Raw genomic sequence first — 14,425 nt, forward strand, 5'->3', positions numbered from 1 at the left:
TAAATAACTCCGTGTTGCAGCGCGTACTACAGAAGTGTTCCCTTCATACCGCGAGGTATGTCATACGCAACAATAGTGTACACAAAAAACTATCATACAAACAGAGAAGCATAAATATCTTATAATGTTTGGGCGTTTCTTATTTTGTGACATTTTATCTGTCACATATATTCAACTCTAATAGCAAAGGAGACCACATGAGGTCGCCCCTGTAGTTCTGTCGGGGGGTTGCGCTGGCCCGCTCGTCAACGGTTTCTTATTTTTAACCAGAGCGACAATTTGAAGCGAATGATGGCAGTTTAATTATATGAGTTTTACCAGACTGGAGACTCACCTGTTTGTTGAGTACTTAAATGAGCACTTAACACTGCAGATAGCGCTTGTTGTTCTTGTACTTTACATTGTATGTTTATGTCTACGTCTGTTTGCACTTCTAGGTAATGACATTGATTCCTGTAGTTTAGTAGTAGTCTGGTTTAAGGGTATCTTGAATTCTGACCTGTCTATGGTACTATATAGGATGCATTCTGATGACATAGCACTTTGTATGTTGCTCTAAATAAGAGCGTCTGATAAATGCTCTAAATAAGAGCGTCTGATAAATGCTCTAAATAAGAGCGTCTGATAAATGCTCTAAATGTAAATGTTCTGCAATCTTAACTGTAATTCAAATTATAACCGTTTATATAATATAACTGGTATATATTTTTATTATTAACGTTTCATTTTAGTGTTCACTGTGAAGTAATACTGTGCTGTTAGGTCTCATCACCCCATGCTGTATTGTGGTGCTTACATTAAGTCAGAGACCTAATTCGAGCTGAAATGTTTATGAGTGGACACTTTCTGGCCAAATCTGTCACAAGGTCTGGCGGCTACTGTTAATCTTTGATATAAGACACCAGGAGTGGCCGTGTGTCTTTGGTGTGGCAGCAGCAGTGTCATTATTGGGACTAATTTGGTGTCAGGTTGTCTGATACATGTGGACCACCATGTAGAACACAACCGATCTTTCCTCTGTAATCCTCATCTATGTAAATATTGGTTAATATGATACGCAGCAGAGCCTGGAGGAGCATAAGGAAGTGAACTCGACTCTAAAGCATGTCACTGTACCATCCAGAAAACATAGAACAAAACAAACATGTGAGTGATAAATGTTTTTTATGAACTTGAACTTTTGAGCTCATATAGTTGTCGTCAGCCTACTGCCCCTTGGCACTACTTTGCCAAATGAAATGTATCCTGGCACATTCCAGTGTGTTTTCTTGAATTCCATTTCCAACTCAGGAGAGCACTTGCTGTGTAATAATATCCAGAGAAGAACAACCGATCCTAAACACAACAGACCCCATTTAGATTGATTTTTCCACCCGGCACGACGTCTTAAACTGGCGGTCACAAGGGAGTTCCCATGAGCCCCTGCCACAGTCTTAGGAGAGGTCTGTGGAAACCCAGCCTGAACCAACTGAAGGCGGTAGGTCCTCAAGGTTCCTGCAGCTCATGGTGCCAGACTGTTGTCAGACGCATAACAGGAGCTCGGCTCACTCTCAGCAGCTGGGCTCTCCGTGCTTCCTACCGGCACACCCCATTGACTGTACCAGTAATCCCGTGTAATACATCTGCAACCGAAACCTGCTTTCTCACACTGTATTATGAGGACATCTTGAGATGTTTGGTGGACATGTCTGTTCTGCCTCATATGAGGGCTAAATGATCACAGATCAACCCCAGACATTTGATTAATGAAGAAGAAAGAAGAAGTGTTGATGATTGTTCATACTAACGCAGTGTCTGAATGCTGAAAACAGGAAATCGTAAAACTAACCTCATTTGGCACAGGATGAATCTGAAGTAAACATGATCTACAGATTTGTATTTCACATTAATATGAGTTAAAAATTTTTTGTGTGTTTTAAATTACATTTCAAAACCAAGTTGTGTTCTAATGCAAATTATTGAGGCTCAAATGAATAATAATTATGGTAACTAGCAGCATTTTAAAGAGAGAACATGTACTAATATCATGTTAAACCCATGTTTTAGTTTCAATGTTGGTTCCCTGGAAGCCATTAGATGGAAATTTCAGTTTAATTCAGTTCAGTTCTGTTCATTTCAGTTCAGTTAGGTTCAGTTCAGTATACTTTGCTTCAGTTCAGTTCAGTTTGGTTCAGTTTTGTTCTAATCATATTCAAAAGTGTGTCCAGTATGACAAAATATAATTTAGCCAGCATGAGGTGTAAGGATGTTCTTTAGTCAAACAAACAAACACAAACAAAGAAAAACTAGTGTATTATGATGGAAATAAACTAAATGTAGGATATTAGGTAACCCAGGATTACTATAGTGCTGAGCTAGGCAGCAGGCGTACACTACACCACACAGAGCTGAGTTTACGCCTAACCAATCCGATTGCTCCATTTTGGCATTAACAGTGTTCAGATCTGTTTGCAGTACATGTCTACCCTGTTCTAAAAAATGCTACCTTAATGAAATGTGGCTTTGTCAGATGTTTATGACGTAGAGAGTATTAATGTGTCGTCTGAGAGAAATGTTAGTATAAGTGAAGGTGCAACACGGTATTTGTCTGTTTTACAGACTCGGTTCAGAATGAAGAGGAGATGTTTACAGTCTCAATGTTTACAATGGAACCGAACAGGCTACTAAAAATGAAGCCATGAAACAGTCTCTGTTTATACTACCTTAACCCAATGGCAATAAATACTGTACATCAAGAGGTTCACAAACGTGGATCTATATTTACGACTTAGCTGGAATTCTGAAACTACTTCCAGACAAAGTCAAAAACGTATAAGCTGGTAATGAGCTTAGAACCTGGAGGAACTGAACATGGTGTGGTGAGGTGTCTTCTACACCTTTCTCCATCTGGACAGGATTAGACATGGAGAAAGCCAGAGGTTCCCCTCAGCTCATGCTACCTGTCTGGAACTGTTGATGGCAGCCCTGTTCTTGTGGAGTGACTTCTGAACTCTGGCATGAATATGCATCTACTGCAGAGTGTAATTACTCTAGAAGGTAAAAGATTCAGAAGTGACTTGTGTTGCATTGGCACTCCCTGACATTATCACAGGTGAGAGGGGACCACCTGCGCTGCCGTCAGGTGATGTGACTGAAACACGTTGCATGAAAAACAACTTAAAAATGTGGAGCAGGGAGGTTTCTGCCTTGACAGCTCTTTAAGATTGTTACTGAGCACATAGGAACTCATCCGGCATCCTGGGCCGACGTCTTGGCCCGGCGTCCTGAGCCAACGTCTTGGGCTGGCATCCTGAGCCAACGTCCTGGCCCGGTGTCCTGAGTCGATGTTTTGGGCTGGTGTCCTTTGCTGCCGTCTTGGGCTGGCACCCTCAGACGACGTCTTGGGCTGGCGTCCTGAGCCGACGTCTTGGGCTGGCGTCCTGAGCCGACGTCTTGGGCTGGCTTCCTGGGCCGGCATCCTGGACCGATGTCTTGGGCCGGCGTCCTGAGTTGCCGTCCTGGGACGATGTCTTGGGCCGGCGTCCTGAGCCGACGTCTTGGGCTGGCGTCCTGAGCCGACGTCTTGGGCTGGCGTCCTGGGTTGGCGTCCTGAGTTGGCCTGCTGGTCTCCCCTCACAGCCAAGGAAATGCTGCACAACATTGAACTTTTCATTGCTAAAAATAACCCAGCGGGCAGGCCAGGCCCGAAATAAATGGCAAACTGAGGAGCTCTTTAACACCTGCACTGAGCATGCTCACTGGCCCCAGCAGAAACAGCAGTGCAGCGAGAGTGTCCACTGGTGAGGCGTGGAGTGTGAGATGACCTCATTGGTTTGTGGGCTAACCATAGGGTGGATGCTGTTTTTGTCAGCATGCACATCAGGGGTAATAATCACATGAAACAAACGCCACAGGATCAGGGAGGGCCTCTGCCTCATGTTACGTCTGCATGCATTGTTTTTCTTCCTGCATCTTTTAGACAGCACATGTAAATGGATCCCCTCCTCTGTAATAGCTGCAACAGGTTGGGTTTGATACCCGGCTGGGTATCAAGGATTCAAGCACTTTACAGTGCTGCTGACACACACACACACACACACGCACACACACACACGCACACACACACACACACACACACACACACACACACACACACACACACACACACACACACACACACACACACACACACACACACACACACACACACGCACACACACACACTTGAGTTCCCACAAAATCCTGGGGCCATCATTGTAAGATCCAGACTGGAATATGAACTGATATTGGTCCATATTCCATATTTGAAAGGCCAGTGTAAATAGCAGATGTGCTTGTTATTAGATGTCTGGTGGTGATTCAATGTGTGCTGAGAACAGAGATTCAGTACGTGTTGAGGGTGGTGATTCAGTACATGCTGAGGGTAATGATTCAATACCTGCTGAGGGTGGTGATTCAGTACCTGCAGAGGGCGGTGATTCAGTACGTGTCGAGGGCAATGATTCAGTACTTGTTGAAGGCCATGGTTCAGTACGTGCTGAGGACGATGATTCAGTACGTGCTGAGGGCTGTACGTCAGGCAGCAACTTATGTTGAGGCCAGTACCCCACAGTCCCCACTTCTTTGGGGCTGTTTACCTTTAGACTTGCTGCTGGCTATTGAGCTGCCAAAGCCACACAGTCTGTGCATGAGCAGAACTCTAGGAGCCTAGTGGCTTCCTTAAAAAACATGAGGTTTCACAGGTATGCGTGTGGCAAAAGATGGATCTCATTTTATATGTATTATGCAAATAGCACCTTGGCTAGTGTGCTCGACGCCCCCCCCCCCCCCCCCTCACTCCTCCTCCTCCTCTCCCTGCCCCTCCCTCTGCCCCTCCCTCTGCCCCTCCCTCTTAACATAAACACACCCTCTGGCAATAAATCTCCACTTGTTTTTTCCTCAACTTTGCTCCCCAGAGCCGATGCTCAAATACAAGATCTGCTTGTTGAACACGATGCCCCCCCCCCCCCCCCCCCCCCCCCAAGACCTCTCCGCCGTGTCGCGTGAGGTGAGGAGGGGTGTGGAGGCCCCCCGAGGGGAGGGGGGCACGGAGAAGACTTGAACAGGCATCCCTTTGACCCGGTCCATGACAGTTCCACAGTGTGCACACTCTGGCGAGGAGCAGCGGGGTGGGCAGCCTCTTAACCGGCCGCTGCCGCTCATTACCCCTGTTTGTTTTGGCAGCGTACGTGTACCACTCTGGAGCGCAGCGCAGCGCGGGTGTTTGGGCCAGCGCACGGCTCGCGAGCTCAGCGAGCATGACTGCTGGTTTACCTTAGATAGAACTGATGATATTAAAGAAAAAAAACTCCACTGGAAGGGACAGAGACATTTTGGTAAAGTTGGGAAAGAAAAAATATGTGAAAGAAACCAAGCATTTTTTTTTCTGTGTAAATGTAATTAGGCCCTAAATCCTCCTCATTTCCTGAGTTGTGTTTTTTTTCCCCTGGCATGTGATATTATGGGTCAGGTTACGTTTAGCCATTGGTTGACATAAACAAAGAACGAACAGTTTTAACACTCCTGAACGCTGGCACTGATGCATAGACATACAGAACCAAAGGGACGGACCCTGACAGCACAGCTGCACGTCAGCCACCATGACAGACCCTGCCTGAGCACTCTGGCTCTGTGGGCAGCCTATCATGTCTGACAGAATATGCTCTATATTTGGGGAGAGCTATGAAAATTGAAATTAGTTTAACGAATTACCACCTAGGCAGGGCCGTTAAACTGACTAAATGCAATCAGAGTTTAAGGGGTCTATTTAAGTATCCATCCATCAAAGGGGAAGTAAAAAAAATTGACATGCTGTTTTCAAAAACAGACTTTAGGAGTGGTGTGCTAGAACACAGAGACACGGGCCATTTCCCCGTGAGCTGGAGACTATGGAGATATTGTTTGGAGCTCTGCGATTTCGAAACACAGGTGAGCGCGGCTGCTTTTCTGCACACCTCAGCTCGGTAGATGGAGCTGCGTGGAGGTGAGAGATGTGGAGTTCAGCACTAAGGACTCAGTACACTCTTTACCCTGGAGCACTCACACATCAGCCAGCTGTGTAAACAAAGTGTGCGACTCCTCGGGCAGACGGCGATACAGGTGTATTTCAACCACAAGGCCTTCACTTCGCCAGGGTCTGGAAGTGCACAGAAAGAACCCACGCGGCTGTGAGCAGGAAGGCTCAGGTGCACACTCACCTCCACACCCATCCATCGGGGGTGCTCTCCCATCCTGTCTTCCAGTCCTGCCTGCTGGGGCTTCTGCCACTGGATTTCATGCATTCAGTGAAAATGTCTTCAAGCAGGCTTCACTGTCAAGAGGTGGGCTGTCTGGAGCCCTTTGTACAGAGCCCAGCACTGGTTCTGAGGCCAGCATTGGTTCTGAGAAGTGACGAGCCCATCCTGTCTCTTTCACTAACATAACGACATCAATAAGCAGGCAGAGCTGTGAACCCCAGCGAGGTGTCCAGTGAGTAGGAAAAAGAGGAAGTGATCAGTCACATGCAGAAAATGTTACAACACTGTTTTAGTCATACAGTGTGAACAGGAAAAGGTGACGAACCTTCAAGTGCTTCGGACCTCTTCCTGTCCCAGTTCTGATGATCGTTCTCCATTTACACGACTAGATTGATCAGAAGAAACAGCTCACTAGGAACTACCTAATTAAGAAACACCACAATCTCCATTATAGCATACGGCAACTCACTTCTGGTAAAGTTCTGCTCAGTCCTTGCTTGTGCCGTACAGAGAGTAGTTTACCTGTTACCAAAGCAGCGGCCAGCGATGTGTCTGAACATGAGGTGTCATCGGTGGAGGAGAGCAGGTGCTCACCGCCGTCTCACACAGAGCTGCACAAAATGCAGGTGCTCTAAGTAAGTGATTTGCGGTCGTGCAAACGATTTATCTTTCTCCTTTACTGGCGGCTGACACAACTTGCGTTTACTTTTGCTAGTGAAACATGTTCTGGTATGCATTCTGACATGGTGGTGGAAAGGGAGGACAAGGGTCAAAAATGACTTGAGTAACAAATTTCTTTATCCTACTAAGGCGAATCGCCTTATCACAATCTGCACGTGGTATGTGGGTTTGTCCCCTTTTAATATGGGCTGTTTGCTACCTCATTCACATACTCACTGGGTTAATAACTGGAAAAATAATGACTGAAAGAATTAGACAGAACTGAGCGAATACGAATGTTATCTTATGAAAAGCGTATTTCTTTGCTTGTATTGTAATGGATCGTGTATGGTAATATTTTTCAGTACCGTTTGAATTACAGCTTTGGTAAGGAAAATAAAGCTTGTGGTACTGATGTGCCAAGTCCATGGCTGGCTCGGCGTGAGAAGCCCAGTGTCTGGGCTGCCTTCAAAGACAAATATCTATTAAATGCCCCGTGAATCATAAAATCAACTCAATACTGTAGAGAGCCCTCAGCCAATATACAAAGGCGGAATTTTTGTGCTGAACTTTCTCTCTGTCCACGTGCTTGTGTATCGTTGGCCCAGCGACCCAGAGCCCAAAGTTTGACTCGGTAGACATGAATAAGCTAAGGGTGTTATTCGTTGTTGTTGTTTTGAAACTCTGTTAAATGTACCCAGAGACTTGTGCTTATGCCCGTCCTAGACATTTAGCACTTTGGTTCTTTGCCATGTAAACACACATCTTTCAACTGAATAAGTAATGCGTTTTATTTGGATCTGCGCCATTGTTTTATTTGTCTGTTAAATGTAATCCTGAAATGTCAGTCATGGACCGGCCCAAAATGAACCGCCAGAAATCCATTCTTTGGTCACGCCTTCACAGTAGTGCTGCCATCCGATTTCAAAGCAGTGGAAGAAATTGTCTTCCAAACAGGAGAGGTCCAGTAAAACCTGAGAGGTCCAGGAGGATCTGAGAGGTCCAGGAGAATGGAAGAGGTCCAGGAGAACAGGAGAGGTCTCAGAGAATGTGGGAGGTCTAGGGCAACACGAGAGGACTAGGAGAATGTGAGAGGCCTAGAAGAACGGAAGAGGTCTAGGAGAACGTGAGAGGTCCAGGAGAACATGAGAGGTCCAGGAGAACTTGAGAGGTCCAGGTGGTATGTGAGAAGGTCCAGGAGAACGTGAGAGGTCCAGGTGGTATGTGAGAAGGTCCAGGAGAACGTGAGAGGTCCAGGAGAACATGAGAGGTCCAGGGGAACGTGAGAGGTCCAGGAGAACGTGAGAGGTCCAGGAGAATGAGACAGGTCTATCCGTCCAAGCTGCTGGGCTTCTTTAGTAAAACACCTAACAACACTTCCACTGTGAGCATTCTGGGTGTGCTGCATCTCCAAGTAAACGACCACATTTACGCGTTGGCCGACTCTGCGCGCTACGACGCATCCGCGCTTCTTTGATAGCGTGAGCTGAAGAGGGCACCCGTTAAAATCGTGGAATCCTCAAGATAAACGACAGTGGGTTGCATCCATTAGGTTAATGGCCCAGAGAAGGTTGGCTTCAGCAGATGCCCTCAGCGCCCTCTCCGTATCAGCGCCCTCGCCGCATCAGCGCCCTCGCCGCGTCGCTGTGTAGCAGAGATAAAAAAGCACTCCAGGTTCTTTTCATCTCCTCCACGGCCTGCTGGTTGGCGGGCATGTCAGCCTCTCCCTAGGGAGCTGTCATCAGCCAGAAATAAGGTCTCACTTGATTTTTTGCTGTCTTCTATTACATAAGACATGTTTCCACATAACGTTGATGCAGAAAAACTCTGACCCTTTCTTTATTACTATTTCAACTTATAAAAAGTTTATAAAAAGAACACAAAGTTTTCCTGTGTTGGAATTTAACGTACACTGAAAGATTAGCACGTCATTTAATAAATCCCAGAGATTCTTAAACTGGTCTGAGCAGGTAAATTGGTTTCATCTGTATAATGAAGTCTTGGGGAAAGGGTGGCCTCAAGGTGGTGGGTAAATTCGTTTGTGGGAGAGTTGGGCTGAACTGACCCGTTTACCCCTGAATTTAGCTGCATTTACAGTGAAATCATTCAGGCCCTGCGGGCCACAGTCTGCTGTGTTTGCTTTTAAATGTTCGAGCGCGGCTAACAGGCTCAGCTCCGATTATAACTTCATATTAGGTTCATAGAAATCGTCAATTACAGTCCTGTAAAACAAATCAGGGAGGGAAGGGAGTGAAATGACAGGCGGTCCACACTACGTCCGTCCTTAATGAAGAGGTGTGAATCCTTTCTTGTTTTATAGCTGTTTGAATATGAGATGAATTTCCCCTGTCCTTTCTGGTATATCAATCAGTTTGTGCACATGTCCAGAAGACTGCGCACACACCGGGTTCCCTGAGGAGAGATGGGTGCTGTTCCAGGGCTGTCCAGGAGGGACGTAATGGACGAGGACTGAGGTGGCTTGGCTGATGGACGCATTTGGAGGGAAATGCTGACTTTTGGCAAAGGCACTGTGATGGGTTCATTCCTGCAGGCCATGAACACATCACACATCACTGCTACCCACCTGTTAATGTGCCCCGGACACTTACACAAGTGAGAGAGAGAAAGAGAGAGAGAGAGGAAGGAAGAGAGAGAGAATAATGGGAGGGAGAGAGAGAGAGAGAGAGAGAGAGAGAGAGAGGGAACTGATACACTGCCATACATTAAAACCAATCTCTCATGAGAAAACCACTAATGAAAAAGATGTGCTTGTACAGAACTGTAATGAGTAGGCCAACACGGGAAAGCCTTCCTGCAATTAAGGGCAAATTAGGACAGTAACGACCCACTGACGGCCACTGCAGGCCACATGTAGATTACTGGCAGCTAGGTGAGCAGGGCTCGGTGCTGGGATCCATGTGTCTAGAGAGGTAACTTGTTGGCATCACTATTATTATTACCACCAGGGGCTACTGTGGACAGAGCAGACACAGGAAGACAGGCAGGCAGACAGGCAGACGCAGCCTAGCACAGGCAGACACAGCCTAGCACAGTCAGACACAGCCTAGCACAGTCAGACACAGCCTAGCTCAAGCAGACACAGACTAGCGCAAGCCGACACAGCCTTACCTAGGCAGACACAGCCTAACACAGGCAGACACAGCCAAACACAGGCAGACACAGCTGTAACACCAGGGCCTCTATTCAGTTATCAGCACCAGCACTGGCTTATGAAGGTGACTGAACATTCTGCAAACTTCCTGCCCTGGACGCCGATTCTGTAAGGCGAACACAGGAAGGCCTGTATGGAAAAACACTGTGGTTTTCATTGCCCTGTAATAGCCAGCCTGCTTCGCCCTGCCATGCCACCTGCCAATCAAAATGACTGACGTGCCAATGTCCCAATGGGCTGCAGCCTTGTTTCATTTTCCCAGTGAGAATTAGGCACCGGACCACTTAATTACCCCATGGCGTTTACTGCCCCGAGTAAACATGCACTGGCATTTATGGTGCCGTAGCTCTGACTGGTGCCAAGAGTGTTTTTTCTGCGGGCTGCAGTGCTGGGGGACGCGGGGGAGGCGTGCGGGTGCCAGTTCCACAGCGTGTGAGCCTCCACTGGAAAGGGCGAGCATGTCGGATCGCGTTAAATGGGCGATACATTCGTTTAATCATCCGTCCATCCAGCCATCAGTCAACCACTGACACGCTCGTGGTTTGGATGGAACAGGAGAAAGTTCTGGAAAGCAGGAAGCTCATATCCTCATGCGTCTTAACAGGACTCAACATGGCCCGGACGGCTGCAATTACCTTGATAAGTTTAAAAATTATGTTTCATTACAATAAATACCGTAGTGAGCTTAAGCATGATATGTTGACTGAAATCACAATGTTGAATCAAATCTTTCTAACTTTGTTAATGTCATTAGTTCTGAGTTGTGAGAATACACAGTAACACAAGCTTCAGTCAGTCACAAAAACAAATGAAGAAGCTGGCAAAGAAATAAACCAGTAATTTCTCATGCTGGTACTAAGACTGAATTCCTTTTTGCCTTGCTTTGCTTCCTCCTCACTCGTCCAGGTGTTAAATGGATTTAAATCAGATGTTTGAAACCTTATGAATTCCTCCACAGGTAGCTAGCAGGAGAAATTAATTAGCTATCATTATATGAATTAACTGTCAATGAAGAAATTCTTAAAAGTCAATAAGAATCTTCTGTTGATAACTGGAGAAATTCACAGCGTTACAGCAGCAAAGAACAGAAGTTTGTGTGTGTGTGTGTGTGTGTGTGTGTGTGCTTGTGAGGGAAGGCTGGGTTAGTGAGCCCATCTTGACTGAATCACGGACCCACTGGGAGGCCCACTACACATCCTCTGTGGCCCTGAGAGCGTGGTTAACGATGAGGGCTCCATTTCATTAGTGTGAGTGGCGGGGTTGGAGTGTTCGCTGAAGGGGGGGGGGGTATAGGCTTCCCCCTACAGAAGTCAGCGCTGGCGTATTGATGGGGGTAAGCTCTGTAAGCGTGACGGAGGAGCGGGTTGCCTCCCGCACCCCGTGACTTCTGCATTTCTCCCACTCGGTAGCTCTGTCGTGAGCTCAGGAGAGCTGCATGAGGGAGGCCAACAGCGTCTGTCTTCACTTTGTCGTGTCATGTAATATGTTCCAGGTGAGCTCGCTAATGATGCATTAAACCAGCACTGACATAAACAAACAATTTTAAATCAAAGAAAGTTTTGATTAGCCCACAGTTGAAGACTACCAAAACTTTTGAAAGTGTACACTGTCCAAATTCACCACCAAATGACTGCCACTCAGAGAGAAGACTGGATCAGTAAGAGCCCGTGTAATCTCCAGTAACAGTGCTGTCCTGGCCATCTACTGTGTCCTGCAGCAACACTAAACTGGGGTCTGTCCATCTGCTGTGTCCTGCAGCAACACTAAACTGGGGTCTGTCCATCTGTTGTGTCCTGCAGCAACACTAAACTGGGGTCTGTCCATTTGCTGTGTCCTGTAGCAACACTAAACTGGGGTCTGTCCCTCTGTTGTGTCCTACAACAACTCTAAACTGGGGTCTGTCCATACACTGTGTCCTCCAGCAACACTAAATTGGGGTCTGTCCATCTGCTGTGTCCTCCAGTAACACTAAACTGGGGTTCTGTCCATCTGTTGTGTGCTGCAGCAACACTAAACTGGGGTCTGTCCATCTGTTGTGTGCTGCAGCAACACTAAACTGGGGTCTGTTCATCTGTTGTGTCCTGCAGCAACACTAAACTGGGGTCTGTCCATACACTGTGTCCTCCAGTAACACTAAACTGGGGTCTGTCCATACACTGTGTCCTCCAACAACACTAAATTGGGGTCTGGCCATCTACTGTGTCCTGCAGCAACACTAAACTGGGGTTTGTCCATCTGTTGTGTCCTGCAGCAACACTAAACTGGGGTCTGTCCATCTGTTGTGTCCTGCAGCAACACTAAACTGGGGTCTGTCCAACTGCTGTGTCTTCCAGGTCTGGGCCATGTGTTTGCAAAAAAAATGCTGACTGAGATGAGATATGTGAGATGAGACATGTGATGTGAGGCTGTATTGCATTTGCCTTTCTCTCCACGATCAGACTTCTCACAACCACAAGGGCAGCGTTTCTAGTCCTGGATTGATGGCAGGACACATTCATCCTCCTCTCTTTGTGCTCTCAGGGTGTTTTATCAAACTTTTATCAGACAGGAAACCTTCTGCTATGGCATAAAAAGGTCTCATCACAAGACAGCCCAGGTTTCTGTCACTCACAGCCATTTTTAATAAGAGATATTGGAACAATGACCTGTGACCCCAGAGCACTGGCTGCCTGTGTTAGATGCTTAATTATCTTCATTAGCTAACATGAGCAGAGAAGAGTGTAACGAGGGAGAGGAGCACCTGTAAATGGAGCTGCCAGTGTTTGAAGGGTCCAGGTAACCCCCAGCCTAGGGAAGCTTCTCGTGTCTCAGCCACTATAGACAGGAGACTTGGTGGAAGTGTTACAGCTGTTCATCGTTACGGTCTCAGTCCGCTCCGACACCTGGTATCAATAAAGCGCCGGTCCCTCTTTCTCGCTCTCTATCGCTCTTTGTCTCCCACTCTCTCGCTCTCTGTCTGTCTCACCTCGTCTGGTCTGCAGGCCTGGCCCTGCAGGGTCCCTGAGAGCGAAGAGCACCCCCATCACCCTCCAGGAAGGGCGCCGTGTGGCCCGGATGTTCATAAATTAATCATGTGTGAAAGGATAAACCAATGAACATTACTCTGGGCATGATGGGCATATAGGCGAATTAGCGCGTGCGTTTACGGACTGTGTGGAAAAGCTCAGAGGAGGCCAGTGGTTTGGAAAGACAAACTAGGGAAAAATGTGTATAAGATTAATGTGTGTTAAGGGGGCTGAATATATGTGCAAGGGCCTGTACCTATTGTCATAACAGCCATGCCGATGGCTAACAGGTAAGTTTGGAGAGGATTCACACATTGCGTAGCCACAGATGCAAAACGACAGTAATAAAGAAAAGTGAATCATAATAGGGAATATTTGATCCAACAGTGGTCAGTTCAGCATAAACATCACAGAACTCACACTACCCCACGTTTGCCGATGGCGTTTCCATGGATCTACAATGAAGACGAAGAGCAGTGATGACTCCAGGCTTTCAGTTTCAGTTCAGTTCCTTTCAGTTCCTGTTCCAGCAGCACAAAGACCCAATTATCTGAGCGTCTCGGACAGGCAGGACACATGGAACGAGAAATAGACATGAAACGCCACGTTAGGACATGAAACGCCACGTTAGGACATCTGCAGCTTTACCTGCAGGCCTGGTCACTCAGCTCACTCAGCATTCATCACTTGGGGTTCATACAGTCAAAAATTTGGTTTATTTGATAATAAATGTATATCTTTCTCATAGCACATTAACAAACTCCTGTTTAGAGTGAGCCATGTTTGCATGTGACAGTATTCCTGTTTATTGGTCTTATTCTCTTTCTCTGATGACCCCGTGAAGCCTTCAGAGGAAGAAATGAACGGTGTCACAGTGCATCATTTCTAAGATATTTAGATAAAATTTCGCTGTGGTGAAAAAATTGAGAGACATTTTCAGGGTCAGCCTGTACTCCTGCCCTCGTGTTGTTGTCCAGCATGGGCCTCAAAGTGAACGTTAAAACCATATATTACTGAGGCTGACCATAGGTTAATGTGGAGACAGAAGACAGTGATGACTGAGTCTCCCTCTCTGTATCTGTCTCTCTCTCTGTCTATCGCTTTCTCTCCTTCTCCCTGTCTCTCTCTATCTTTCTCTCCCTCTGCCTGTCTGTCTCAGTTTGCTCCAGGTTCCTGTCACGCTGTCATGTTGGCCTCGTCTGGATGAAAAGGGAGTGAAAAATTCCATGATATGATAAAGCAGGCACTGGTGGCAAACAGACAAATGTAAACAATACTTGCAGGTGAAACCTCTGCACCGGGCCCAGGTGAGACCAGGTGAGACCGGGTGAGAC

This window comes from Brachyhypopomus gauderio, chromosome 1 (assembly GCF_052324685.1).
Source record: "Brachyhypopomus gauderio isolate BG-103 chromosome 1, BGAUD_0.2, whole genome shotgun sequence".
NCBI lineage: Eukaryota > Metazoa > Chordata > Actinopteri > Gymnotiformes > Hypopomidae > Brachyhypopomus > Brachyhypopomus gauderio.